At 34.8% G+C, this 27,189-nt stretch overlaps 1 long non-coding RNA gene across 3 annotated transcripts in view; it reads left to right on the plus strand.

The window, feature by feature from the left end:
• Positions 1–27,189, plus strand: part of LOC306665015 — a 63,822-nt gene that overhangs the window by 21,484 nt on the left and 15,149 nt on the right. Inside the window, exon 2 of one of the 3 annotated variants that reach the window (XR_013764891.1) lies at positions 24,341–24,405. The exons of the other annotated variants lie outside the window; for them this stretch is intronic. This is a non-coding gene — a long non-coding RNA (uncharacterized lncRNA). The remainder of the gene's footprint in view (positions 1–24,340; positions 24,406–27,189) is intronic. 3 annotated transcript variants of the gene reach the window in all.

Here is a 27,189-nt window from a genome sequence, read left to right on the forward strand (position 1 = left end):
AAGTAGCCACTGTTCTGATGTCTATCACATGGGATTAGGTATGCCTTTGATCTTTATATGAACAGAATCACACAGAATATATTCTTGTGTGTCTGACTTCTTTCATACAATATTATGTGCTTGATATAAATCCATGAAGCCTATTGCATTGTATAATTTTACCAAAGATGTTCATCCATTCAACTGTTAAATGTCTGTTGGTACTGAGTCCAGTTTTCGGTCATTAGAAACGATACAGCCATGAATATCATTGTACATGTTTGTATAAATATGGACATATTTATATTGGAAATTGAGAGGTAAAAATATTAAGTCACAGGCTATGAGTATAACTAGCCTCAGCAGATAATGTAAAGGAATTTTTCAAAGTAGTTGCACCAATTTTAACTCCCACCATACATTAGAGTTTCAGTTTCTAAACAACCGTGCTTGTGTTTGGTGTTGTCTGAACTTTCTCTGTTTCAATTTCAACCATTACAGTGGGGAAACTGTAGTCTCAAGATGGATATTATCATGCATCTCTGATGGCTAATGATGTTAAAGAACTTATAATGTGCTTGATAGGCAAATTGGTGTCCTTTTATGCAATACATTTCCCAAATCTCTTGCTGATTTTTAATTGGGTTGCCTAACATCTCAACTCTTGGTATTTCTTAATATGTTCTATATAGTAGTGCTTTCTCAGATTTATGTATCGTAAACAGGTTTTCCCTCTCTGTGGTTTACCAGTTCATAGTCTTAATGAAGTTTTGTGATGAAATTGTCCTTGTCAATAATTCTTTTATGGTGTTTCAGGGCCTTTTTGTCCTCTACTGAAATTGTATCTCCAATAAGAATTTTTCTTACACCTTCTTCTACAAATAGTATTGATATACTATAAACATCTAGACTATAGCTGGTATGAAATTAATTTGAGGGTATGAGTTTTTTCATCCATGGGGATATCTAGGTGAAACTATATCTCTTACTTGAAACACTATCATTGACCTCTTATTTAAAACACTATCATTTTTTGTATTGCACTGCCATGGAAAATTTGTCATACACGAGATAACCATACATGTTTGGGTATGTTTATGCATTCATTACCACACTGCATTAAGTATTTTAATTTTACAAAGTTTAACATCAGGTCATGTAAATTCTCTAGATTTGGTCTTACTCTTGGTCTTAGGACTAGGCTACTTCTCTCTTCTCCTTTGCATCTTAATGTAAAATTTATAATACTTTTCTTTTCTCAAAAATTACCTGCTGAGGTTTTGAATGACTTCAATGAAACTATGGATCATTTTGGAGAGAATTGTTTCCTACAATAGTGAGCTATCCAGTATTTGACTATAGAATTTCCCTTATTTATTTAGGTACAGTAATTTTAAAGATTTTAATATAGAAATATTTCACTCCTTCAACAAAATATATTCCTAAATAGTAGGTGTTTTTGAAGATACTGTGAGTAATGCATTTTATTTTATTTAATTTTTATTAAAAATCATAAATTTACATAGGGCAATGTTGCTTGATTCATTCTGTTATTATTTCCCTTCCCCCCACCCTCCGACCCCTCTTTTCCCTCTATACAGTCCTTCCTTCCTCCATTCTTATCACCCTCCTTATCTCTAACGCTAAACCTAACCCTAACCCTAACGCTAACCCTTCCTACCCCCCATTATATGTCCTCATCCGCTTATCAGTGAGATCATTCGTCCTTTAGTTTTTTTGAGATTGGCTTATCTCACTTAGCATGATATCCTCCAATTTCATCCATTTGCCTGCAAATGCCATAATTTTATCATTCTTCATGGCAAAGTAATATTCCATTCTATATATATGCCACAGTTTCTTTATCCATTCATCAATTGAAGGGCATCTAGGTTGGTTCCACGATCTGGCTATTGTGAAATGAGCAGCTATGAACATTGATGTGGCTGTATCTCTGTAGTATGCTGATTTTAAGTCCTTTGGGTACAGGCCAAGGAGTGGGATAGCTGGGTCAAATGGTGGTTCCATTCCAAGCTTTCTGAAGAATCTCCATACTGCTTTCCAGAGTGGCTGCACTAATTTGCAACCCCACCAGCAATGTATGAGTGTACCTTTTTCCGCACATCCTTGCCAACACCTATTGTTGCTTGTGTTCTTGATAATCGCCATTGTAATTGGGGTGAGATGAAATCTTAGGGTAGTTTTGATTTGCATTTCTCTTATTACTAGAGATGTTGAACATTTTTTCATATATCTGTTAATTGCTTGTACATCTTCTGTGAAGTGTCTGTTCACTTCCTTAGCCCATTTGTTGATTGGATTATTTGTATTCTTGGTGTAGAGTTTTTTTGAGTTCTTTATAGATTCTGTAAATTGTGCTCTATCTGAAGTATGAGTGGCAAAGATATTCTCCCACTCTGTAGGCTGATAGTTTCCTTTGCTGAGAGATAGCTTTTTAGTTTGAATCTATCCCAGTTGTTGATTCTTGCTTTTATTCTTGGGTTATGGGAGTCCTCTTAAGGAAGTCTGACCCTAAGCCAAGAAGTTGAAGGTTTGGACCTACTTTTTCTTCTATAATTTGCAGGGTCTCTGGTCTGATTCTGAGGTCCTTGATCCATTTTGAGTTGAGTTTTGTGCAGGGTGAGAGATAGGGGTTTAATTTCATTCTGTTGCATATGGATTTCCAGTTTTCCCAGCACCATTTGTTGAAGAGGCTATCTTTTCTCCATTGCATATTTTTGGCCCCTTTGTCTAGTATGAGAAAATTGTATTCATTTGGGTTTGTGTCCGTGTCCTCTATTCTGTACCATTGATCTCCCTGTCTATTTTGGTACCAATACCATGCCATTTTTGTTACTATTGCTTTGTAATAGAGTTGAAGATCTGGTATTGCGATACCCCCAGCTTCACTCTTTCTATTGAGGATTGCTTTAGCTATTCTGTGTTTCTTATTCTTCCAGATGAATTTCATAATTGCTTGCTCTATTTCTGTAAGGTACGTCATTGGGATTTTAATTGGAATTGCATTGAATCTGTATAACACTTTTGGTAGTATGGCCATTTTGACAATATTAATTCTGCCTGTCCAAGAACATGGGAGATCTTTCCATCTTCTAAGGTTTTCTTTAATTTCTTTCTTTAGTGATCTGTAGTTCTCATTGTAGAGGTCTTTCAACTCTTTTGTGAGATTGATTCCTAAGTATTTTATTTTTTTCGATGCTCTTGTGAATGGGGTAGTTTTCCTAATTTCTTTTTCTGAAGATTCATCACTTATGTATAAAAATGCATTGGATTGATAAGCATTGATCTTGTAACCTGCCACTTTACTGAATTCACTTATGAGTTCTAAGAGTTTTCTGGTGGAATTTCCAGGTTCCTCTAAATATATAATCATGTCATCAGCAAACAGGGATAGTTTGAGTTCTTCTTTTCCAATTCGTATCCCTTTAATTTCTTTGGTTTGTCTAATTGCTCTGGCTAGAGTCTCAAGAATGATGTTTAATAGAAGTGGTGAAAGAGGGCATCCCTGCCTTGTTCGTTTTAGGGGGAATGCTTTCAGTTTTTCACCATTTAGAATGATATTGGCCATGGGCTTAGCATAGATGGCCTTTACAATGTTAAGGAATGTTCCCACAACCCCAATTTTCTCTAGTGTTTTGAGCATGAAGGGATGCTGTATTTTATTGAATGCTTTTTCTGCATCTATTGAAATAATCATGTGATTCTTAACTTTTAGTCTGTTGATATGGTGAATGACATTTATTGATTTCCGGATGTTGAACCAACCTTGCATCCCTGGGATAAAATCCACTTGATCGTGTTGCACTCTTTTTAATATATTTTTGTATGCAATTTGCTAAAATTTTGTTGAGAATTTTTGCATCGATATTCATTAAGGATATTGGTCTGAAATTTTCTTTCCTCGATGTGTCTCTGTCTGGTTCAGGTATCAGGGTGATATTGGCTTCATAGAATGCATTTGGGAGGGTTCCCTCCTCTTCTGTTTCATGGAATACTTTGAGGAGTATTGGAATGAGCTCTTCTTTAAAGGTTTTGTAGAACTCGGCTGAGAACCCATCTGGTCCCGGACTTCTCTTTGTTGGTAGGCTTTTGATGACCTCTTCTATTTCATTGCTTGAAATTGATTTATTTAAGTTGTGTATGTCCTCCCCATTCAGTTTAGGTAATTCATATGTCTCTAGAAACTTGTTGATGTCTTCAAGGTTTTCTGTTTTGTTGGAGTATAGATTTTCAAAATAGCTTCTAATTATGTTTTGTATTTCACTCGTGTCTGTTGTGATATTTCCTTGTTCATTCCGAATTTTAGTAATTTGAGTTTTCTCCCTCTTTCTCTTTGTTAGTGTGGCTAAGGGTTTATCAATTTTGTTTATTTTTTCAAAGAACCAACTATTTATTTTGTTAATTTTTCTGATTGTTTCTTTTGTTTCAATTTCGTTGATTTTGGCTCTGATTTTAACTATTTCCTGTCTTCTACTACTTTTGGTGTGGGTCTGCTCTTCTTTTTCTAGGCTTTGGGCTGTAGTGTTAAGTCGTTTATTTGTTGATTTCTACTTCTTTTGTTGAATGCACCCCATGAAATAAATCTTCCTCTAAATACTGCTTTCATAGTGTCCTAGAGATTTTGATATGATGTGTCTTTGTTCTCGTTTACTTCTAAGAATTTTTTAATTTCCCTCCTGATGTCTTCTGTTATTCATTCATCATATAATAGAGTATTATTTAATCTCCAAGTATTGGAGAAGTTTCTGTTGTTTATTCTGTCATTTATTTCTAATTTCAATCCATTATGATCTGATAGAGTACAAGGTAGTATCTCTATCTTCTTGTATTTGCTAACAGTAGCTTTGTGGCATAAAACATGGTCTATTTTAGAGAAGGATCCATGTGCTGCTGAGAAGAAAATGTATTCGTTCTTTGTTGGATGGTATATTCTATATAAGTCAGTTAAGTCTAAATTGTTGATTGTGTTATTGAGATCTATGGTTTCTTTATCAATTTTTGTTTGGACGATCTATCCAGCAGTGAGAGAGGTGTGTTAAAATCGCCTAGTATTACTGTGTTGTGGTCTATTTGATTTCTGGAATCGAGAAGGATTTGTTTGACATACATGGATGAGCCAATGTTCGGGGCATAGATATTTATGATTGTTGTCTTGCTGATTTATGCTTCCCTTAAGCAGTACGTAATGTCCTTCTTTATCCCTTCTGACTAGTTTTGGCTTGAAGTCCACATTATCTGAAATGAGGATGGATACTCCAGCTTTTTTGCTGTGTCCATGTGCATGGTATGTTTTTTCCCATCCTTTCACCTTTAGTCTATGGGTATCTCTTTCTATGAGATGAGTTTCTTGTAGGCAGCATATTGTTGGATTTTTCTTTTTAATCCAATCTGCCAGTCTATGTCTTTTGATTGATGAGTTGAGACCATTAACATTCAGGGTTATTATTGTGATATGATTTGTATTCCCGGTCATTGGACTCATTTTTGTTTTTTGACATGATTTGGTTTCTCCTTTATTTGGCTATTCCTTTAGGCTAGTTCCTCCCGTTGCTGATTTACATCATTGTTTTTCATCTCTTCCTCATGGAATATTTTGCTGAGAATGTTCTGTAATGCTGGCTTTCTTTTTGTAAATTCCTTTAGCTTTTGTTTATCATGGAAGGATCTTATTTCATTGTCAAATCTGAAAGTAAGTTTTGCTGGGTATAAGATTCTTGGTTGGCATCCGTTTTCTTTCAGGGCTTGGTAAATGTTGTTCCAGGTCCTTCTAGCTTTTAGGGTCTGGATTGAAAAATCTGCTGATATTCTTATTGGTTTCCCCCTGAATGTAATTTGATTCTTTTTCTCGCGGCCTTTAAAATTCTGTCTTTATTTTGTATGTTAGGTATTTTCATAATAATGTGCCTTGGTGTGGGTCTGTTGTAATTTTGTATATTTGGAGTCCTATAAGCCTCTTGTACTTGGTTTTCTATTTCATTCTTCAGATCTGGGAAATTTTCTGATATTATTTCATTGAATAAATTGTTCATTCCTTTGGTTTGTTTCTCTAAGCCTTCCTCAATCCCAATAATTCTTAAATTTGGCCTTTTCATGATATCCCATACTTCTTGTAGATTCTGTTCATGATTTCTTACCATCTTTTCTGTTTGGTCAACTTTGTTTTCAAGATTAAATATTTTGTCTTCAATGTCTGAGGTTCTGTCTTCCAGGTGTTCTATCCTATTGGTTATGCTTTCTATGGAGTTTTGTTTATTGTTTCCTTCATTTCAAGGATTTCTGTTTGGTTTTCTCTTTTTTTTTTTTTAGTATCTCTAACTCTTTATTGAAATGATCTCTTGCTTCCCGTATTTGCTCTTTTAACTGTTGATTGGTGCGATCATTTAATGCCTGCGTTTGCTCTTTCATCTCCTCCTTCAATGCCTCCATTTGCTCTTTCATCTCCTCGTTTGCTTCCCTGATTGTTTTAATTATGTACATTCTGAACTCCCTTTCTGACATTTCTTCTGCTGTGCTGACATTGGGTTTCTTTGATATAGTATCTAGGTTTGTTTGGGACATTTTCTTCCCTTGTTTTCTCATATTGGTCAGATGTCAGTGGGACTCTGTGATATTGCAGATTTCCTCTATTGGCTTATAGTGTCCCTGTAGTTTTCCAGTATATCACCTCCCAGCCTTCAGTAGCCTGAAGTCTTGGGGTAACTTGACAATGCAGTGCTTCCGAAGAAAGCTGCCCCAGCCCACTACTGGTTCCAGGGAGAGAGACCTGGAGAGGTCTCTGACTGCTCTTCCCTGGTCCCAGAGGTTGCTTGCGGGTTGGAGGTCTCCATTGGCTTGGGGACTTGTGGCTGGCTCTGTGTAGAAAGGCTCTCACTGGGCAGTCTGCTCCGAGAAGCTAGCCTAGAAAGCTAGAAAGGTGCTTCCCGCTGGAGGGAGCCGGGCTGCTTGGGGAAGTCCCTGTCTGCCCTGTCCTGGTCTCTGAAGCAACTTGAGGGTGGGGCGGGCCAGATCTCGCCTGCGTACTGGCCCAGAGACTTGGAGCTGGTTCTGGGCAAAAGGCTCTCACTGGGGGACCTGCTTCGAGAAGCTGGAGAAACTGGCCCTGTGGGAGGAACCCACCACTGGAGTGCTCAGGGCTGCCTGGAGGAGACTCTAGCTGCCCTGCCCTACTCTCATAAGCCACCCGATACTGGGCCTGCCGCCGGGGCCGAGCTTCACCCAGTGGGGGAGACTCACCCCGTGGTTCTATTTTAGTCCGAGTCTATTTTAGTGCCTCCCCTTCTTGAATCCTGGGTTCTGGAGTGACTGGAGATGCAGTCACCCTCTAGTCCACAGTAATGCATTTTAAAATAGCATTTTCAAATTGTTCACTGTGAATACGTAAAAATACCATTTTAAGATACATTTTCCAAAAATTATAATCAACTTTATTGAAGAGTTATTTACATAATATAAAGTATTCAAATATTGTGAGTACAGTTGGATGGATTTTGACATATGCTTATATCTGAGTGAACCCCACTACAATCAGATTGTCCATTGTGTCCCTAAGTCCCCCAATACTCCTTCTGGTTTCAGTTCTGACATATAAACTGACTAAATGTCTTCATTCCATCATTATAAAGAAAATCTGGAAAACCTGAACATAAATGCCTTTCTTTGAACTTTGGAGAATTGAAGTCACAGGACAAACAGTTACCCCAAAATCCGGAGCATCAGGTACATTCAAAACAACACAGCTGAGATCCCTCTACCTGAAACAGACACCTTCAAAACTACTTTGGCAGGCATATTGAGATGATAATTTTGAGCAATTAATTATTGGAGACTCAGTGTGGACTACCATGAGAGTGAGAAACTCTTGGAGCTGGCAGTCTTAGGGGGCCCCGATAATTTCATTGTCTTCACATCTGAGAATTCTACTGGTTACTCATGGTAAAGGTAAGAAAAATATGCTTGATAATTCTCACAGAGAGAAGGAAGAGTAATCATTATAAAATATACCCAGAGTCTTCTGAAAACAAAAACAGGCTCTCCAGGGGAAAAGATATTTTCAGACCTTTATCCTGGCTTGGGGAAGGAAATTCCTAAAACTCAAACCCTCTCCAGGGTCACTATATGTTGTCTACAAGTGTTTTAGTCAGCTCTTTTGCTGCTGTGACTAAAAGATCTGACCAGAACAATTTTAAAAGAGGAAAAGTTTATTTGAGGGCTCACAGTTTCAGAAGTCTTAGTCCATAGAAGGCTGACTCCATTTCTCTGGGCTCAAGGTGAGGCTGAACATCATGGCGAAAGAGTATGGTAGAGGGAAACAGCTCACATCATGGTGATCAGAAAGCAGAGAGAAAACTTCACTTCCAGATAGAAATATGTGCCCCAATGCCAAGCCCCAATTCCCACCTCCTCTGGCCATGCCCTATCATTTCAGTTACCACTGAGTTAATCCCTATCAGGGGATTAAATCACTGGTTGGGTTAAGACTCTTACAACCCAATCATTTCTCTGAACCTTCTTAGATTGTCTCACATGTCAGCTTCTGGGGGACAACCTCACATCGAAACCATAACAACAATAAACCCATTTAAAATACTTAAGCAAAGACAAGTTAAGAACAAATGGATGGAGAAAGACATACCATCCTACGAGTAATGAAAAGAAAGCTCTTGGACAAAGTAGATTTCAGAAGAAGAAAAATCATCAGGCCTAAAGAGCAGAATTACGAGGACAAACCAGTCAATTCTCCATGAAGACATGACAATAGTGAGTATGAAGTTCACTAGAGAACTGTAAAGGAAGCTGATAGAACTGAAAGGCAACATAGACCAGGCCACTATTATTCAGGGACTTTAACAGCCTTCTGTCAGATAGTGACAGATAAAGCCAGCAGAAAACCAGTAAGGACGACCAGAACAGCACCATCAATCAACTTGAATATTCCCTCCAAGAGCAAAATTGTGCACAGGGAATCCTCATGAGTTCACAAGAATGTTCACCAAGAGAGACCATAGGAAGGCCACAAGACACACATTAACACTTGTGAAAGTATAGAAAGAACACAACCTGTGTTGTCAGATAATGATGGTATTAAAGTAGAAATCAATAACAGACATATAGCTGGGTTGGAAATTTTTCAAATACTGGAGACTAAACATAAAAATGCCAAATACCCCATGGGTAAAGAAGAAGTCTCAACAGACATTAAAAAATGTTTTTAACTAAATGAAAACTTCCCAAAATTAGTGAACATGCAGCAAAATCAGTGCTCAGAGGAAAATATACATAATTAAATGAAAATATTAGGAAAGAAGAACAGTCTAACATCAATAAACTAAGCATTCATCTTAAAAACTAGAGAAAGAAAAACAATCTAGGCCTAAAGAGAGCAGAAGAAAAGATAATATGATAATTAGAGCAGGAATCATTGAAATTGCAATCAGAAAAACAACAGATTAAATCAACAAAACCAAAAGCTATTTACTTGACAAGATTAATAAAATTGATAAACCTATAACTGGGCAAACCAAGAAAAAAAAAAAACAAACCACCAATATCTAAAATGAATTCAATCTGTAAACAGTTGTACACAAGTTTTTGCAAAGATATATTGTCATTCTTTGGAGTATATATCTTAGAATAAAATTGCCAGATTTTATTCTAATAGTTCTGTTTAACTAAAAAGAAACTGCCAAAATGTAAGTTTGTACCACTTTACATTCTTGTTTCTAACAAAATAGAATTCTACGGCTTTGTGAACACTTGTTACTGTCAGTCTTAAAATTATGGCCATTAGAGTGAATGAGTTATGGTATTAACATGATTTGTATTAATTTAATTTTCCAGATAAAAATTTATGTTTGATATATCATTCTGTGCTTATTGGCTATTTGCACATCTTATGTTAGAAAGTATCCCTCAAATCGTTTTGCCCATTTTTTATTAAAATGAATTATTTTGCTTATTATTATGAGTTCTTCATATGTAATAAACACAAGCCTTCTGAAAATATACACACACATGCACATACATAGGCATGTTCACATATACGTACAGACATACACACACACACAACATATGTAGCTAAAATATTTTCTTTATCTCTTGCTACTTTTTGTAGATTAATATTTTACTTGTACAAACTATGTGGACGTTTTTTTAAAAAAAGACAAAAATTTGCTGTTTATTGTTCTATTGCACTGGCTAAGACCTCTAGTATATGGCTAGATAAAAACAGTGCGAATTTCCATTCTTCCCTGTTCTAGATACTAAGGAGAAAATATTCACTCTGTTAATATTAACTTTAACTGCACAATTCTTATAAAAGTCATTCTTTATATTCAGAAAGTTATTTTCCAGTCCCACTTTACCAAGAGGTCTCTCTCTCTCCTCTCTCTCTCTCTCTCTCTCTCTCTTTAAACAAATGTATGTTGAATTGCATCAAATATTTTTCCTGGATATAAGATAATTTTCTTACTTATTGTTCAATATAATCAAATTCAAATGTTGAATCCACTTTGAATTCCTACAATAAACTATATATAGTGATAATATTTTATCCTTTTATATATTTTACTGGATTTAATGTACTAAGATTTTTATTAAGTGTACATGTATTTATACTTATGAAGAACATTGATCTGTATCTTTCCCTTCCTGTGGAATGTGTTTTGGCTTTAGTATCAAAGTAATGCAGCTCTCATACAATGAGTTGGGACATGTTTCCTTCTCTGATTTTCTGAAAAAGTTAATGTATAATTGGTATGGATTTTTCATGAAATGTTCAATAGAATTCACCAATAAAGCTCTTTGGGTTTGGAAATTTTTTTTCTATAGAGGTTTTTAGCTATAAAAATGATTTTTAAATATATTTAGTTCAATTTGAATTTTCTCTTTTTCATCTTACACCATCTTTCAGAGTCTGTGTCTGTCAAGGGATTTGCTCCTTTTGGCTCTCGCTGTTTTTCCTCTTTCATCAAATGTATTGGGATCACTTCGTTCATGGTATTAGCTTATTCACTTATATGTATATACATGAATACACGAATATATATATATGTTTATATACATATATACATGAATAAGCTAATACCATTTATACATTAATATATATTTATACATGAATGTATATTTATATACATATATATTTATATGTAATTATCATGATGGTTCCCCTTCATTCCTTATATTGATAACTTTTATTTTTCCTCTTACTTTTTCTTGTTCTATCAATCTAGCTACTAAACATTAATCAAGGTCATTGATTTTGTTAATTTTTCTCTATTTTTTGTTTTCTATTTGGTTAATCTATGAATTTACTTTTATTATTTCTTTTTACTTAGTTTGAATTTCCTTTGTTGATTTTCTTTTTAAGGTGGGAAATTAATTTTTTTATTTGAAATATCTTTTTTCTTTTCAAATATAAGGATATAATGTATAAAATTGCCTGTAACTCTTATTCTATTTATAACCCACAATTTTTCACATATTATACTTGATTATCACTGTACTCAAAATGTCTTTTTTATATTTCTTTTTCTTTATCCTATCAGTTATTTATAAGTATGGCCTTTAATTTCTACATACTTAGATTTTTCCCAATTTTTGTTATTGATGTGTCAATTCTAAGTTTTAAAGGACTTTTTATTTGATTTACCATCTTCATAAATGTTCACTATGTACCATTAGAAGAATGTAATGGTACATACATTCCGCTGTTGGTTAAATATTCCAAAAAATGTCATTTAAATCCAAGTTGTTTGATAGTGTTGTTCCTATATCCTCTATCCTTACTAATTTTCTGTGTACTTATTCTATTAATATTGGGAGATGTGAGTTGAAATCTGTATAACAATGAATTTGCCCATTTTCTCAATTTGGGGTCATATTCTTCTTATGAAGGGCATGTACATTTGAGGTTGATGTATTTTTTATGATGAAATATGAAAAATACTTTTCATCCCTGCTAATATTCTTGTCCAGACTCTATATATTTTCTGATATTAACATAGTCACCTTTAGTAATATCTTTATATTTTTTTCATGATTGACCTCTTTTACTTCCTACCATTTTTCTTAATTATTGCAGCACTTCACTTTTAATCTAAGTTCCATCTTTCAATTCCCTCTCACAATCTTTTCAATGTATTTTCTTTAGGTCTTTTTACTTCTCAATGCTTTGCAAACCTTGAAATACCTTACTTTTATTTTTGTTTTAAGCCACTATATTTAAAACTTTAAGACTATGAGAGAAAATCCTCTCAATTTTTTCATTTAGGGCATTTTAAGATTATATTTTCTTTTTTTTTTTTTTTTTTTTTGCGGTACTGGGGATCGAATTCAGGGCCTTGTGCTTTCATGGCAAGCACTCTACCAGCTGAGCTATCTCCCCAGCCCCCTAAAATTATATTTTCTGAATCCAACATTCCACCTAGTATTATTTTCATTCTTTCTGAAGAACTAACATTAACATTTTTGTAGTACAGAATTTTTTTTGGCAATTCTCTGTTTTTGCTTTACTACAACAAATTTAAGTCTTCTAAAAATCATTTTTTAAATTCTTGATGGAAAATTATGGATTGGCAGTTTCGATTTTTTTTTAAAGATACTTTTGTTATATCTTTTGGTTATATTGGTCTTGATAAAACATCTTTGGTCATTCTCATCTTCATTCCACCATATGTAATGTGTCTGTTACAAATTTAAAAATTTTCTCTTCATGAAGATTTCCTTTTTTGTTTACATCAATGTGCTTATTATTTTATCTGTAGATTATTTTTAACTTTCTGTGTACACAATCATGAAATTGACAATCCTATGTTTTGCTTTACAATCCTTATTAATCTTTCTTCTTGATTAATTATAATGGATAAGATCTTCATTATAATGGTGAATAAATTGGTAACAGTTGGTCACTTTGATTTCTCTACCACTGAACCACATCACAAACCCTCTGTTTTATTTTGAAAGTGGGTCTCACTAAATTGCCCAAGTTGGCCTTTAACTGGTGATGCTCCTGCTTCAGTCTCCTGAATAGCTGAGATTACAGGTATGTGCCACCATGTCAGGTATGATTTCTAATTTTTTAAAGAAAATTTGGGATAGGAACCATCACAGTCCAAATAATGACCAGAGAGACAATCATATGATAGAGGCATGTTCAGTTCTTTGAAAGGAACAACCAAGGATATCTTTCTTCATTAAAAAAGCTGGGGATAATATTCTTATAATAGGCTGTGAGTGATGCAGACACCTCAATTTATCCATCAACTGTAATTATCTGTATTATAATAGAAAATTCACAGAGTAATTATCTAGTTCAACATCCTGCTAAAATGCTAACATCCCCTCTTCAACATGTCTCATAAGTTGATAGAAAAGTTTCACTTGAGTACTTCCGGAATAAGAAGCTGCATTTTATTTTTTAACGTTTCTTAAGAAATACCTTCATTAAATAACTCCAAAACCTGCATATTGTCCTCTCTTGTTCAAATAGGTAATTTTTTCATAGGCAGTCCTTCAACCACATTTATTTCTTACAATGATGTTAGGTTGAGAGAAAGAATTTGAGTGGAAGTTGGGGGACAGAGCAGTCATGTAAACAAAATAGAATTTTAGATTCCTCTCAACTAAATATCTGGCTAGGTGATCCAAAGCTGGTATGGTATTGGTCATTATAAGGAACTCAAGATCCATATTTCCAGGACTAGGGTTGTGGCTCTGTGGTAGAGCACTTGCCTAGCACATGTGAGGTACTGGATTCAATCCACAGCACCACATAAACATAAATAAATAAAATAAAAGTATTATGTTCATGTACAACTTACAAAAAACAAACAAACAAACAAACAAACAAAAAAAACCCTTATTTCTCATCATCCAAGGAAGCAAGGCCCCAATGGTCCAAATGCAGCATCTACCATGTAGGTAACTAGGCTGGAGAAGTCCATGAAGAGGCTGATATTTTACAAACCCTATCTTACAAGGAAGCATCCCAGAGGCAGTTGAATGACATTTCGGCTCCCTCACCTGCCCATACCTAATCACCCAGGTGCTTCGGAGCTGTGGCAACCACTTATTTAGTAGTGCTTTCCACCTGGTGATCTTTCTCCAAACTCCAGTGATTCACTGACATGATGACTTCTAAGTCTATCTTTTTCTCCTATGTCAGTTTCTACTGTTTTTGCTCCTTCTTACTTCTCTCTGCAATGGCTCCTGAGTACTCCTGGTGTCTATTGTCTGGTGATTTGGGAACTGTCTGTAGTTCTCTATCAGTATCACTGCCCATATCTCTCTTTATATTCTTCATATTAATACTTTCTAAGAAAGATGGTTTTCCATAGTTACCAGTGCAGTATACAGTGCCCCTTCTGGTCGAACGCTCTGCTAATTCATATCCCAGTGTCCTGGCCAGTCTGGAGAGAGCAGCTTGCAGCTTGGCATTCAGATTTCCTCAGGGCATAAAAACTGCTTTTATATTCCACATGCATTACAAAGGACGTATTAAGAAGGATGTGTAGTGTGAGTTTTGTTTAGTTTTCTAGACCACAGGTAATCTTCCTAATAGTTTTAGCATAGAAAATTGAAAAGAAAAAGACACTAATTTCAGCCTATTAAAAATCACTAGCCAGATGTTGTAAAAAGAACCACTAATGAAAGGTCTCTCTGGAGATTTTAAAAGTTTCTTTATATTCAACCTAATGCTCTTAAAAAGAATATCACATTTCATTGACATACAAGGCATTCAAGTTAAATTAAAAGGTTTGAAAAACACCCTTCTCTGAACTGAAGTCTAAGGCACTCTTTTTGAAGTTTACCTATTTTCCTAGGAGAACTCTCACTGCCCTCTACCATAAACTGAGTAATTTTTCCCAATTTGAATTGATGCCATTCAACCTTTTTAATTAGATCTATAGTTGGATGCTCTGTTCAGGTGAAGCTGAGTCAACAGTCACATTAAGTTTGTTAGGGGACCAGAAAGCAAGCAGTTAAGCCAGAAGTGAATCTAAAAGGCCAAATAAATGTTCTTTTGTTCAGAAATGAGGAGTAGGGATAAGGCAAAGCAATTAAAGATTTTAAGTGGTAGACTTCACAAAAATCAGTTGCCAGTCGTTTTCTATGTACTAGATTCAAGAAATAGTTTATGGATGTAATCTGGGGGAGACCAAATTTAAAAGAAGCGAGATATTCAACTTGATTTAGACACAGCATAGTTGTTACAACCCCAACTCCACAAGCAACTCTTTTTCCATTTTTTTCTAAAACCAACTAATTCGCAGTTAGAGTTTTCGTTCTAAACTATTGCCTGCAAAAACTCTCTTCCTGGGTATTCATAACAAAATAATTCCTCTCCCCGCCCCCAGCTGATTCTGATGTGATGAGGTAACTTTGAACAGTTATGTGCATAACTCATTTTCCTCACTGCTGGAGAAACATGAGTTGCTTGGGGGGAGGGGGCAATGCCTTTTAAAAAACTCAACACTCAGTCTTGCTGCACATTCTTACGTTAAAGGAAAATGAGGGAAGTTTTACAGTTTTCTTTCTCCTTTACTCCACTTTCATGTCCCAGTAAAGGGGAGGCTTAGTCACTTGTGGTAGTAAGAATAACTTCATAAGACTGCCTTTTTCATGCAGGCATTTGGGAGGAAAAAAAAAAGTTGGAGAGATTATAAAGATTCAGAATCTGACCAAGACAATAATCCTGCAGGTGCTAGAGAACTCGAAGTTGGAATCAAACAAAAAGAAACATGTAATTAATATCTAATGGTACATAAGGTATTGTTTCGGTAACATTTGCATCTGGGCAAGGAGATTCTGCTCAGGTTTTGAAAAATTCTTTCCTGGTTTCTACATTGTAGTTCCTGAACCTTAAAATGAGCTGTAGATAAAAATGATAGTAATTAAGATATTGAATAGGAATGAACCTTGCTGACAACTCTCACAGAGAAGATGTCCCATACCAGCCAAAGCCAGAAAGGTACATTGACCTATACACAGGAAATTGACACTTCTGTGACAGGCCTCTGCTGATGTCATAGAGAGAAAGTCACCAAGAGAACCAGGAAGTCCCAAACACATGTAAGTCCATATTTGTTTCTGGGAACACTTATCTTCTACCTGTGAACCATTATTCTTCCCTGTCTCTCTACCTCACACCCTGCCATGCCCTGTCACTCACAGGCTTGTTGATTTCACTTTGGCCTTTCTCTCCCTTCCCTGAGACTCTTTCTTGTCTATGGATATATCTCATCATCTTAGGTTTCCCATCTTCTTTATGTCTTTTTTGCTCAATAAATGTTTCAATGTTCATAAGTCATGCAAGGAGAAGAGAGCTTGGACTTATCAAGTAATCTAATTTGGTTTCTCTGATCCCCTCTGCCCAAATGACCCATACTGCACTTCCTTGACGTCATTAGACGCCTTCAAAGTGTCAACACACCTCCCATATCAGCAAGGGTGGCTCCTGGTGGCTGTGTCTGAAGACACCACTTTGTTATAAACTTTGGAAAAATGAAGGTTAAAAGAGCCACTTCAAAAAAATGCACATATCAAGAAAGTTAGCTGTCAATATGTCTTTCTCTTTTTTTAAAAAAAGTGGATAACTCTATAGCCGTGCTCATTTAGTCTAAAGAAATAGCATCTTTTCATGTAAATCCTGTAATCAGTAACACACACAACACAACCACCAAAACCTTCATAGGATGGTTTCAAAACACAGTTATTTTGTTCTCAATAAAATTCAACATTACTTTGCAATTCCAAATGTTCAAATTTCCTTTTAGGGTATTACATGCTAATAATCTTCATATGAAATATTTACAACTTTAATATAGTAGGTCATTACATTAGAGTATTATAGCATTGTCATAATATATATTTTTTACTAATTATTGCTCAACTCCTGTTTAAGAAAACTTTCCATAGCCTTGTCCCCCTAATAGAGCCATCTACTCTGTATAGTTTACTTTGCCCCACAGCAGCATAGTAATTATAGCTAGATATGCTAAAATAAAAATTATGTTTGGCCAAAATATCCCCAAGCCTTTTTTAACTTTATTTTATTTTTTTTTTTTAAACAAAGTGCTACCACCACTTCTGCCAAGGAGTTTGTAAAGAAAAGATGGTAAATAGGGGTGAAAACGAGAACGCAGGTTTCTAGACCAGAGTGTAGTCTCAGTGCACACAGCCTTAATTCAGATGCACAGTGTAAGTAGTATCTAGTAGCAACAGTGGTCAGGGTTGTACATGTTAAGGCCATGTGCTAAATTTAAACAAGTAAAGATTACCATAGTCGTGAGCAAAACAAAATTAGAGCATGGACAATGTCAGAATCCCTCCTATTAAAACCATGCTTCCCAATCGTGTTTGTAAAACCACTGTTGCGCCACAAGATGTAATTAAATATTTTGTGGGGTGAATAAAAAAACATCCATAATCAAAAGGTTTTTGGAAACACTCAGGGAAACAGAGCTCTTTACTCTAGAACTTCTTTGTGTCCTTAATGTGTCTGTCCATTTTGAATCACCAAAAGGGTGATAAAAACACAACTTTCCCAAACTAATTGGACTGTAAAACTCCTTGATTACAGAAAGCATACTAACAGTCCCTGCAACAGGAGTGTTCCAAAGAATGGTTTGGAAAGTGCTGTGTTTGAAGTTTAATAGTTATGGATATCAATATCTTTATTGAATAATAATGCTATTCATCAAAATGGGGAATTAGTGTAAGGAAGGGCTAAATATAAAAAGTCTAATTTAATCATAGATTTCCAAAAAAGTTTAATAAAAAAGCCAATAGAGCTCTTATTGTTTATTTGTACTCTGCAAATTAAATATGAGCATCTCAAAGTTCTAATCAATTTTAGAAGTATTTTGTTTAGGGGGATATCTTGCCTTTCTACATGCTTGCTTTTATAATAAAATGTGTTAACAATTAATTGACTAATTGTAAAGAATTTGTATCTTAATCCTTCTGACTCTCCTAATGCTTACAAAATATTTTAGATTTTTCTAGGTTGTTTTATTAATAAATGAGTAGATAAGTAGAATGGACCAAAATGAAAAGATTGTTTGGTGTCCAAATAATTATTAAGAAGCCACTCAGATTATTTCCTATACCACTTTTAAATCGGAGATTGAAAATTCATCTATGACTACAAGGAGCTTCTTTTTTGTCTCAGATGGCTAGAATCATTCCTTTCTGCATTCTTCTGCTTTATTGGCCTCCAATCTGAAAACTCTGGATCTCTTTCAGATGTAGAGCTGCTTTCCAAGCATTGAAGTTGCTGAAGCAGCTTATTCTTATACAATAAAGCCTACATACAACATGTGTCCTTCTATAACCCTCATGCTAATCCAAAATAAATAGAAATCATACATGAACTGAAACCTGACCTGCTCCTTGAAGCATAGCTCAATGGGAAAACAGCATGTTTTAAGACATTTACATTAAAAACAAAGGAAAAAATTTCTTTACCTTGGAAAACCCTAATTTTAAGAAGTTTTCAAGACAGTTAAATTTTATCCAGAACATTTTTTACATACAAAAGTATTGGTATCAAAAACACATATTTTTTAATTCGACAATCATGTGCTAATATCTGCAACTTTCTTTAAGGCTAAATAAACGAGGAAGCCATCTTGTTTTCCACATCACTGGCTCCAGCATGCTATAGAGGATCACCATGACAACAGGAGCGGGTTTGCCTGGTGTGAAGACAACAGTGTAGGCCTCATTTCCTAAATGCATGTTTCCACTAAAGTTGAATCACCAATTAAAAGACTCTTTTTCTGTCCTTGGGGGCTTCAGAGATGCAAATGGTGCTGGGAAGGCTGGCTGGTCAGCTGCTACACCTAGAAACTACTCCTGATGATCTGAAATAAAATGACTCCCGCTAAAATGTTTTTAAAAATACAAACATAGGTATTTCTACATCACACTGAGCTGAGAATTAATACTCGAAACCAGTAAATTTGCTTGAAATTATGAGTACTGTCTTTTTTATAACTTGCGATTATTCTTAAATCCTAAAAAAAAAAACTCTTCTGAATGTGTTTTTATGTCTTATTATCGTATTATGAGATACACAATAATGTTAACGCTTCCATTTGTGAACAAGAAACAGAATTCAAAAATATGAATTAAGGTAGGCTTTTTTTTTTTTAATTTAAAAATGTGTGATGATTCCATAAAAGAAAAATTTAAACATTAATCTGAATTTATTACTAAAGAATATCTTTATGATTTAAAGCAAGAAATACAAAGTAAGTATTTTTCAAAGGTTCAGACTCTCAGAAGTATTTTCTTCACATATAGGAACTCAACCTATAATTGTCACTCTAGTGAGTTTTAATTTTAAAAAGAGAAATGTGTGACTCTATCAGGGGCAAATAAGAACGTAGAAATTTCAACACAATTATTTTTGAATAAATATCACAATTTTTTTTAAAAAATCAGTATTATTCTTCAAAAACCAATAAATATTTTCCACCTATACCCCTAATATATGCTACTGTGTGAATTTCTACTTTCTACAGAAATACAGCAACTTAATAAATGCCTATTCCAGTTTTGACATTTTACTTTCGTTATTTACAAATGTAATATTAAAAATACCCAAATTATGTTACTCCATATATTGATGATTTTATATTTAAAAAGGGAAGACATATAAAGTGCAAAAAAATTAATTACAAAAGTAAAATTACACATTTCCATTAATAGGCATATGATAAAGACATATGCTGTTAAATGGTGCTATTTAGGAGTTATGTGCACAAAATTAATAATACACTCTAGCCAATTTTCTGTAATGTGTGTTTGTATGTTTAACTGTTTCTTTATATAGCTAATTAAATGTTTGTTGCAAAGTCTCATGGGAAGCTCATTTGCATATACCTTCTTATAATGACTATACACATTCTCACTAACTATTGCCTGATGAATAGATATTTCACAGATGCCTGCCATGGACACAACAACAAACTATGGACACATGTCATTATTACTGTATTTCATCAGCACATCTCTCTGGGTTCTATCTGCATGATTGGACTCATATAGGAATCACTCTCATGTTTATGAGTGGTAATTATGGTAGCATTACATTTTAATTTTTAATGCTTAATTAAAATAAAAATTTGTTCAGTTTTATATTTATTTAAATACACAGATATTTTAATATGAATTCACACCGATTCAGATTTTAGGGGAAAATGTTATATCAGAAAATGAATTGTCAAACTCAGAAACTGAAACAAAAATGAACAAAAACATAAATGGTAAAATTTCTTTATGCAGTTATGAGAATTATATGAGATAATCCACATAAATAAAATGCCAGTTGATACTAGGTTTAGAGTAAGCAGCAGTTTCTTTCCAGTTTTCTCTTTAGAATAAAACAATGTAGAGTGACCTAAAAAGAGCAGTAGATAACTTATGAAATTAATTATTCCAAGAGACTCCCAAGGCACGACAGCATGTATCTGAACAAAGACTGTTTAGTTTGGGTGTGATCTTAGTTTTGCAGCCAGGCAACATTATAAAAGCAGAAGTCATTACTCCTCCTTCCACTTCCTGTGAATAATTGGTGTGCTGATTAATAAGCCTTTAACACATTCAATTAAATTTTTTGCAATCTAAATATTGTTTTGCTACTTCTTTCACATATTTCTAAACTCTTTAAATATCTGTCCTCATGGATGTTCTTAACATCTCCAAATTTAGCATCATCAGTAAATTTAACTAAGTGCTTTTTTCATCCTTTCTTTGGATGACTAAAGGTATCTAAATTAGAGGCTGAGTTGGGGGTGTAGCTCAGTGGTACAGCTCTTGCCTAGCAATCCCTGGATTTGTCCCTCAGCTCCACACACACACAAAAGTACTCTAAATTAAACAATGACAGACCCCTCCAATAGCCCACAATGTCTTGTCATATTATGCACTTTAAGTCACAAAACACCAAAATCACCAATGATGCTTTTAAAAATGCAGGAGTTATGTGGCTATTTCATTTTTGCCAATGGAAAGAACCCAGAACGTTTCTTGCTGGAAAACATCTATAATGTGTAATAGCTATGGCAATCATAATTTTGATAGCTGATCAAATTTTATTAAAACAACTGAACTAAAATGACTATAGACACTTATAGCAACAGTTTTATGTGCAAATGTGTAAAACCATTTTGAACGTGCATATGTGAATCAATGTACATGTCGAAGCCATATGTCAGAGCAGACGCACCAACTGCTCAGAGTGGTCAAATGACTCTAGGGAATAAAATCATGGGAGAAAATTAGGGAGACTTGCATTTTTTCCCTCTATTTGCATGTTTTATTTGTACATTAAAAGTAATTGAGGGGCTGGGGTTGTGGCTCAGTAGTAGAGCTCTTGCCTAACATGTATAAGGCGCTGGGTTCAATTCTCAGTGCCACATATAAATAAATGAATAAAATAAATGTCCATCAACATCTAAAAAAAATTTTTTTAAAAGAAGTAGTTGAGTTCATTTATATATATTTTATGTCATACATATTATATAAAAATATGTGATATATTGTATATCATGATACATTATTATATGTAACATTGATATAACATTATATCTAATATAGATAACATATATCATAACTATAATATGTATAATATAACACAATATACACTTGCATATTCTGTTCTTATTACCTTAATGGATGCTCCCCCAAATGTGGCACATAGATTAGAATCCATGAAGTCCCTGAAAGAAGATGGTCACTTTTGCAAATTCAGGGGAATTTTAAAATAACAGCTTATCAGAAAATATATCTTGATACCATATTATGCACAGGGCACTTTGCTAGGGTACATGGAATGTAAGATTTTTTTGTCAGGAGACAGTATAGCTTCGTGGTTAAGATACAATAATATGGCCGTAATGGCTGCCAGTCCTATAGTTTTAAGCCCAATTGACCCCTCTGAGCATTAGTTTCCACAGCTTACAAACGGGTATCGTAATACTACCAACTGCAAATAATTGCTGTGAGGATTAAATCAGGTAATTTTTATAATTTTGTAAAGCATTTAGAACAGAACCTGGCATTAGTATTTCTTTTTAAGTGATGAATTCAATACAAAATTCTTGAGAGATGTTTCCAGCTGTCACATGTCCTTTTGGAACAAAGAGAGTTATAAGTAAGCTAATAAATAAAATATCATAAATGAATGTAAGTATATAAATAAATAAATGAGAGCTGCTGAATGAATTGTAATGAACATTCTCTTGATGTAGTTTATGTTTTGATTAAATGGAAAAATAAACCATGCAAGTTGTGGCCTCAGTGTACAGTGTTACAATGATCCTCTGAACGAAGCCATGTGGACATGGCCACTGATCAGTCCTACCTAGGAAGGCAGCAGAAATCCCAGAAGGCATGATATTCTTGCTCAAGACACAGGCCTTGAAAGCCAGGTCTTTCATGCATATTTTCCTCACCTTTATAGGTTCAAGTTCAAACTGAGTAGACATGAAATAAAATATTCTACATGTTCTGGCCCAAATAATCTTTTTCACTCCACCTTAACCCTCATTGTAATTTCTTCCCACATTCCCATAATACCTTGTCCATCAGTGGTAGAGACCACTTTTAGAATTCAGAATTCTTCAGATTTTTGAAAGATAACTTGGTGCTCAACTTTAGATTATCTATCAGAAGTTTGAGATGTACCATGTTAAACACATCAATATAGCTGCAATTAAGTCATTCATTTCCTGTCAGTTCCAGTGAAGTTTTTTTGACAACTGGGATCAGGTCAGATCAGGATCAATATGGAAGGAGTTAAGAAAGGACTTTTAGTTTTCACAACTGTATGCATTTTGGAAATGTGAATAAATGATTATTGGTCTGTGTCATCCTCTGTCAATCATTCCTCTCTTACTAATACCCTTGCCCCTTCCAAACAATTATCCTTCAAGGCCCAGCGCAGATATCTTCATTTTGATAGATTACCTCTGACAACCATGATAATATTTTCCTGGATCTCATTAATACTTTGATAATCTCAACCCGAGTATTGTGGCACTTGCCTGTAATCCCAGTAATTTGGGAGACTGAGACAGGAGGATTGTAAGTTCAAGACCAGCCTCAGCAATTTAGTGAGGCCCTAAGCAACTTAGCAAAACCCTGTCTCAAAATAAAAATTACAAAGGGCTGGGGCTGGGCTGAGGGGATTACAGATACAAAAAAAAAAAGAAAAGAAAGAAAGAAAAGAGAGAGAGACTCTCATTGTTTTGATAACATTGTACACTAATCATTTACTTAAATGTGTTACTACCTCTTAAGCATTAAAGGCAGGATTTTGTCTCACTCTTCTCTCTTCCATTTGTAATACTGTTTCAAGCATATGGTGAACACGCAGTATTTGTGGTTGTATTAGTCAGCTTTTCATCTCTGTGCCCAAATTACCTGACGAGAATACTTAGAAGAGAAAAAGGTTTATTTTGAGTTTCTGGTTCCTGTCCACATTTGGTGGACTCCATTGGTCTGGACCTCAAGTGCAGCAGAATTTCATGGTGGAAGGGGATGGCAGAGGGAAGTTTCTCAGCTCATGGCAGCCAGAAAGTGGGCGTGGGGAGGAAGTAGAGACAGACACAGTCCAAGGGCACACCCCAGTGACCTCCTTCTTCCAGTCATGCTCCACCTACAGTTACCACCCAGTAGTCCATTCAAATTATTAATCCATCAAATGGACCCATTCACTGATGAGGTTTCAGCTCTCACAATCTAATTATTTCCCCTCTCAACATTCCTGCTTTGCCTAGCACAAGAACTCTTTGGGGAACATTTTTGGATCCAAATTATAACAGTGGTAAAATAGGGCTAACCTTTAGCCACTTAGGAACATATGGTGAGTACACAAATATGCAAAAATTACCCATCAAGCTTTTAGTAATGAGAACTCTATGAAATGATTCAGACTAAAGTTTGTAAGACAATACTCAGAAACACTCTTACTCCTCATAAACAGATTGAGAAGAGTATTTAGGAGATATTAATTAAAGAAATATGTTTATGAAAGGAAATCCAGGCTTATGGAAGTGTCCAAGTGAGTTAGAGGGAATGATTCATGTAGGGAGCAAACAGGAGATAGGGCCACAAAAGAAGGACATCGCCAAATTGGAGCAAACTTGAAACTCTATAGTAACAGAGTCTGTTTTTATTCTCCTATATGTCAGACACCCATATTTTTTTGCTTTTGCAATGGACAAGGGAAAAACCAGTAGAGTGTAATTGAGCAATAAATCCTTCTATGCCGATATGTTATGTTTTGGTAGGCAAACAATTTATACTGACTAATAAGCAAAACAATTTTTAGGTGGATGGTTGATGAAGGAAATCATTGCTCATTCCTGCACAGTGAACCATGACAAACAAGTACAGGTAAGTTGATTTGACTGTGAGGCAGTAAAATCAATGGAAAAAAAAAAAAAAAAAGCTAATAGTTTTCTAAAGAAAAAAGGCATAATTGATGGATGAATTTAAAAATGCTTTTAGTACTTTATTTCAACTCTAGGAGAAAAACAAATACTTGCCAGTTTGGTGAAAATTAGAAAGCTGGTATACGATTTCCAAATAAAACAGGAAAGGCAATATACAATCGGGGGAATCTTGGCAGTGTTGACCCTCATTACAGAAATACTTCTTTAAAAAAAGTGCACGGCATTTTGTTAAAAATTAGGTTATGTATTTCTATCACCTTTTGTTTTTCAAAATATGTCGTTGCCTCCAACATTAATGATTTCCTGTTATTAAAAATTAGTTTAAAAAAAACACTTTTATATCCAGAATGATAAACTGAGCACAGGTCTGGGCACTTCTGTCATAGAACCTGCCCGCTCCAATGTCCTCCTTTGGTTTATCGTGTAGACTCAATATTGGCCATGAGGGACCATTCCATTGACTCTTGTAGGGATTTCATCTACTGGATTTTCTTATTCATTTGTGAATGTTCCCCAAAGGTAATCCTTTAAATTTGTGTTCCCTGCTATAGTGCCCATTCAGCCATACCCAGCTGCAAAGTGCAGGTAGTGAGAGAGACTGAGGCACTCCATTTAAATCAGGAGGTAAGAAGAGGGATTGTACTGTGAAGAAGGTAGGAGAGGAAGACTTCACTGCTGAAACTCCACTGTGTTCTGTTAAGTTACACACGTGTGAAAAGGCATTCTTCAAATGCCAGCCCCTTGCAGGACTTGACTTCACAGCAAACAGAGTTGACCCTCAGTTAATCATAAAGTAGCATAAACCAAAAGCATGGCTCTCCTAACCACAACTTGTAAGTTCTAGTCTTACCCTACCTGACCCTGTTGACTCTTTTAAATCACCCCTAACCTTTAGAAACCATTTCAGAATCTTAGGCAACACTTTAAGAGATTGTATTGTGGAGGTACTTAGCAAAAAGCATATACTAAATTCACAAAGTAAATTCTTTTCAACTGCAACAATAATAAACATGTTTAAGCAAATATTTGCATTAAATTAGTCAATCAGCAGAGGTGGTTCCCTATTGTAAGTAAAAGTTTATGCTAACCTTAAAAATAATAATACCAACAGGTTAAAGATCCATTGAAATTTTAGCTCTAATCCATATTAACTTTATTATTATTTAATTATATATGTTTAATTCATATTAAGTTCATATTACTGTAACTGCCCTAAATCCTCTTTGAAACAAAGAGGAATAAAACTAAGCAAATCTTGATTTACAAAATTTAATTGAAGCTACATTCAGAAAAATGTGATGTGTATATTAAAGTAATATTCTGGCAGATCTGTTCAGTTGCTTTCTTATTAACTAGTAAAAGGCCCTGAAACTTTTTAAGCAGAATTTGTACAGTTTCAAGAGTAAGAATGGGATCCTATGTATACTATGTCAAAATACACTCCACCAGATCTAAAAAGAAAAAATTAAGAAAAAAGAAAGAAAAAAAAAAGAGTAAATGTATTTTCATGGTGCCCCATATTACAAATTCATAGTTTTGTCATATTTTCTGTATATATTTAGCACAAGGTCATGCTCACCCTGGAGTCTGAATAATTTTATGATGATTACATGGTGAAAAGTAATCAAATAGAGTTTGTGAATCCTAGCAAAATCTCTCCCTTCCCCTGCCTCTTTCCAGCTCTCACCTGAACACAAAAACACATAATACACATACATAAGCACACACACACCTGCGAAGACATAATTCTGTTAACTCTTGTACGTCCTAACTTGACCTGACCCAAAAAGATTAAATGGTGACATTATTTTTAAAACACCTATTACAAGTGCAAAATTTTTCACAACAAAATAATAACCAAAAAACTTTTAAATGCTAAAGGAGAATCCAGTGGATGAATGTATGCACAAAATCCTACCTAAGGAACACTGCTGTTATTGGGCCAAGTTCAAGTTCATCATTTCCTAACAGCCAAAGCAGAGACAACATGATGGATTATAGACCTATCATTTTCTACAGAAAGCACACCAGTTCATCACCAGAGACAAACTTCCCCAGCCCTGAGTTCAAAGATGAATTTGTCAAAACGATCTTTATGTAAGGGACAGTGAGCTCCATAATGTCCCCCATAGCAATTTTACAAGCAATATAGATACGTTCCACATGGCTATTCCTTATATTGCTCTGACACTGAAGCCAAGTGCATTTTAGAAGTTGTATAAAGTCCTACAAAGGCAGTATGGGAAGTAAAGTCGGGGAATGGAAAGGGAAAGAGAAATTGGGCAGAGAGGAAAGGTTTATGTCTCAGCAATGGGGCTTAATACAGGTTTGAGTTTAGACAATAATGAAAACTGAAAAGTTAATATTTTCTTATACTATATTGCTCAAATATCAGTGTCTCCTCTGAGCTTCTGGGGGAAGTTTTTTGGCAAGTTATTTAGGTGTTCTAAATTGTAGTCATGCTGCCAGATACATAGATAATAAAGATAGTATATAATTACAAAAGTTACATTATTATATATTTGCAAAATCAGCCAGATTACATACACATAAACTAGTCTCTATACTGAATTCATTTTGTATTGTTTTGTGTTTCTCCAGAAAAACAACTCTGTATTTTGAATAAGCACTTGGTAGGGACATTCAAGTTCAGTTCTATAAACCATTATACCAGGCTATATGCATAGCTTGTGTGGACACTTAAATCCTGGCTTTACTGGTGTGT

The sequence above is a fragment of the Sciurus vulgaris genome, assembly GCF_902686455.1.
Source record: "Sciurus vulgaris genome assembly, chromosome: 7".
NCBI lineage: Eukaryota > Metazoa > Chordata > Mammalia > Rodentia > Sciuridae > Sciurus > Sciurus vulgaris.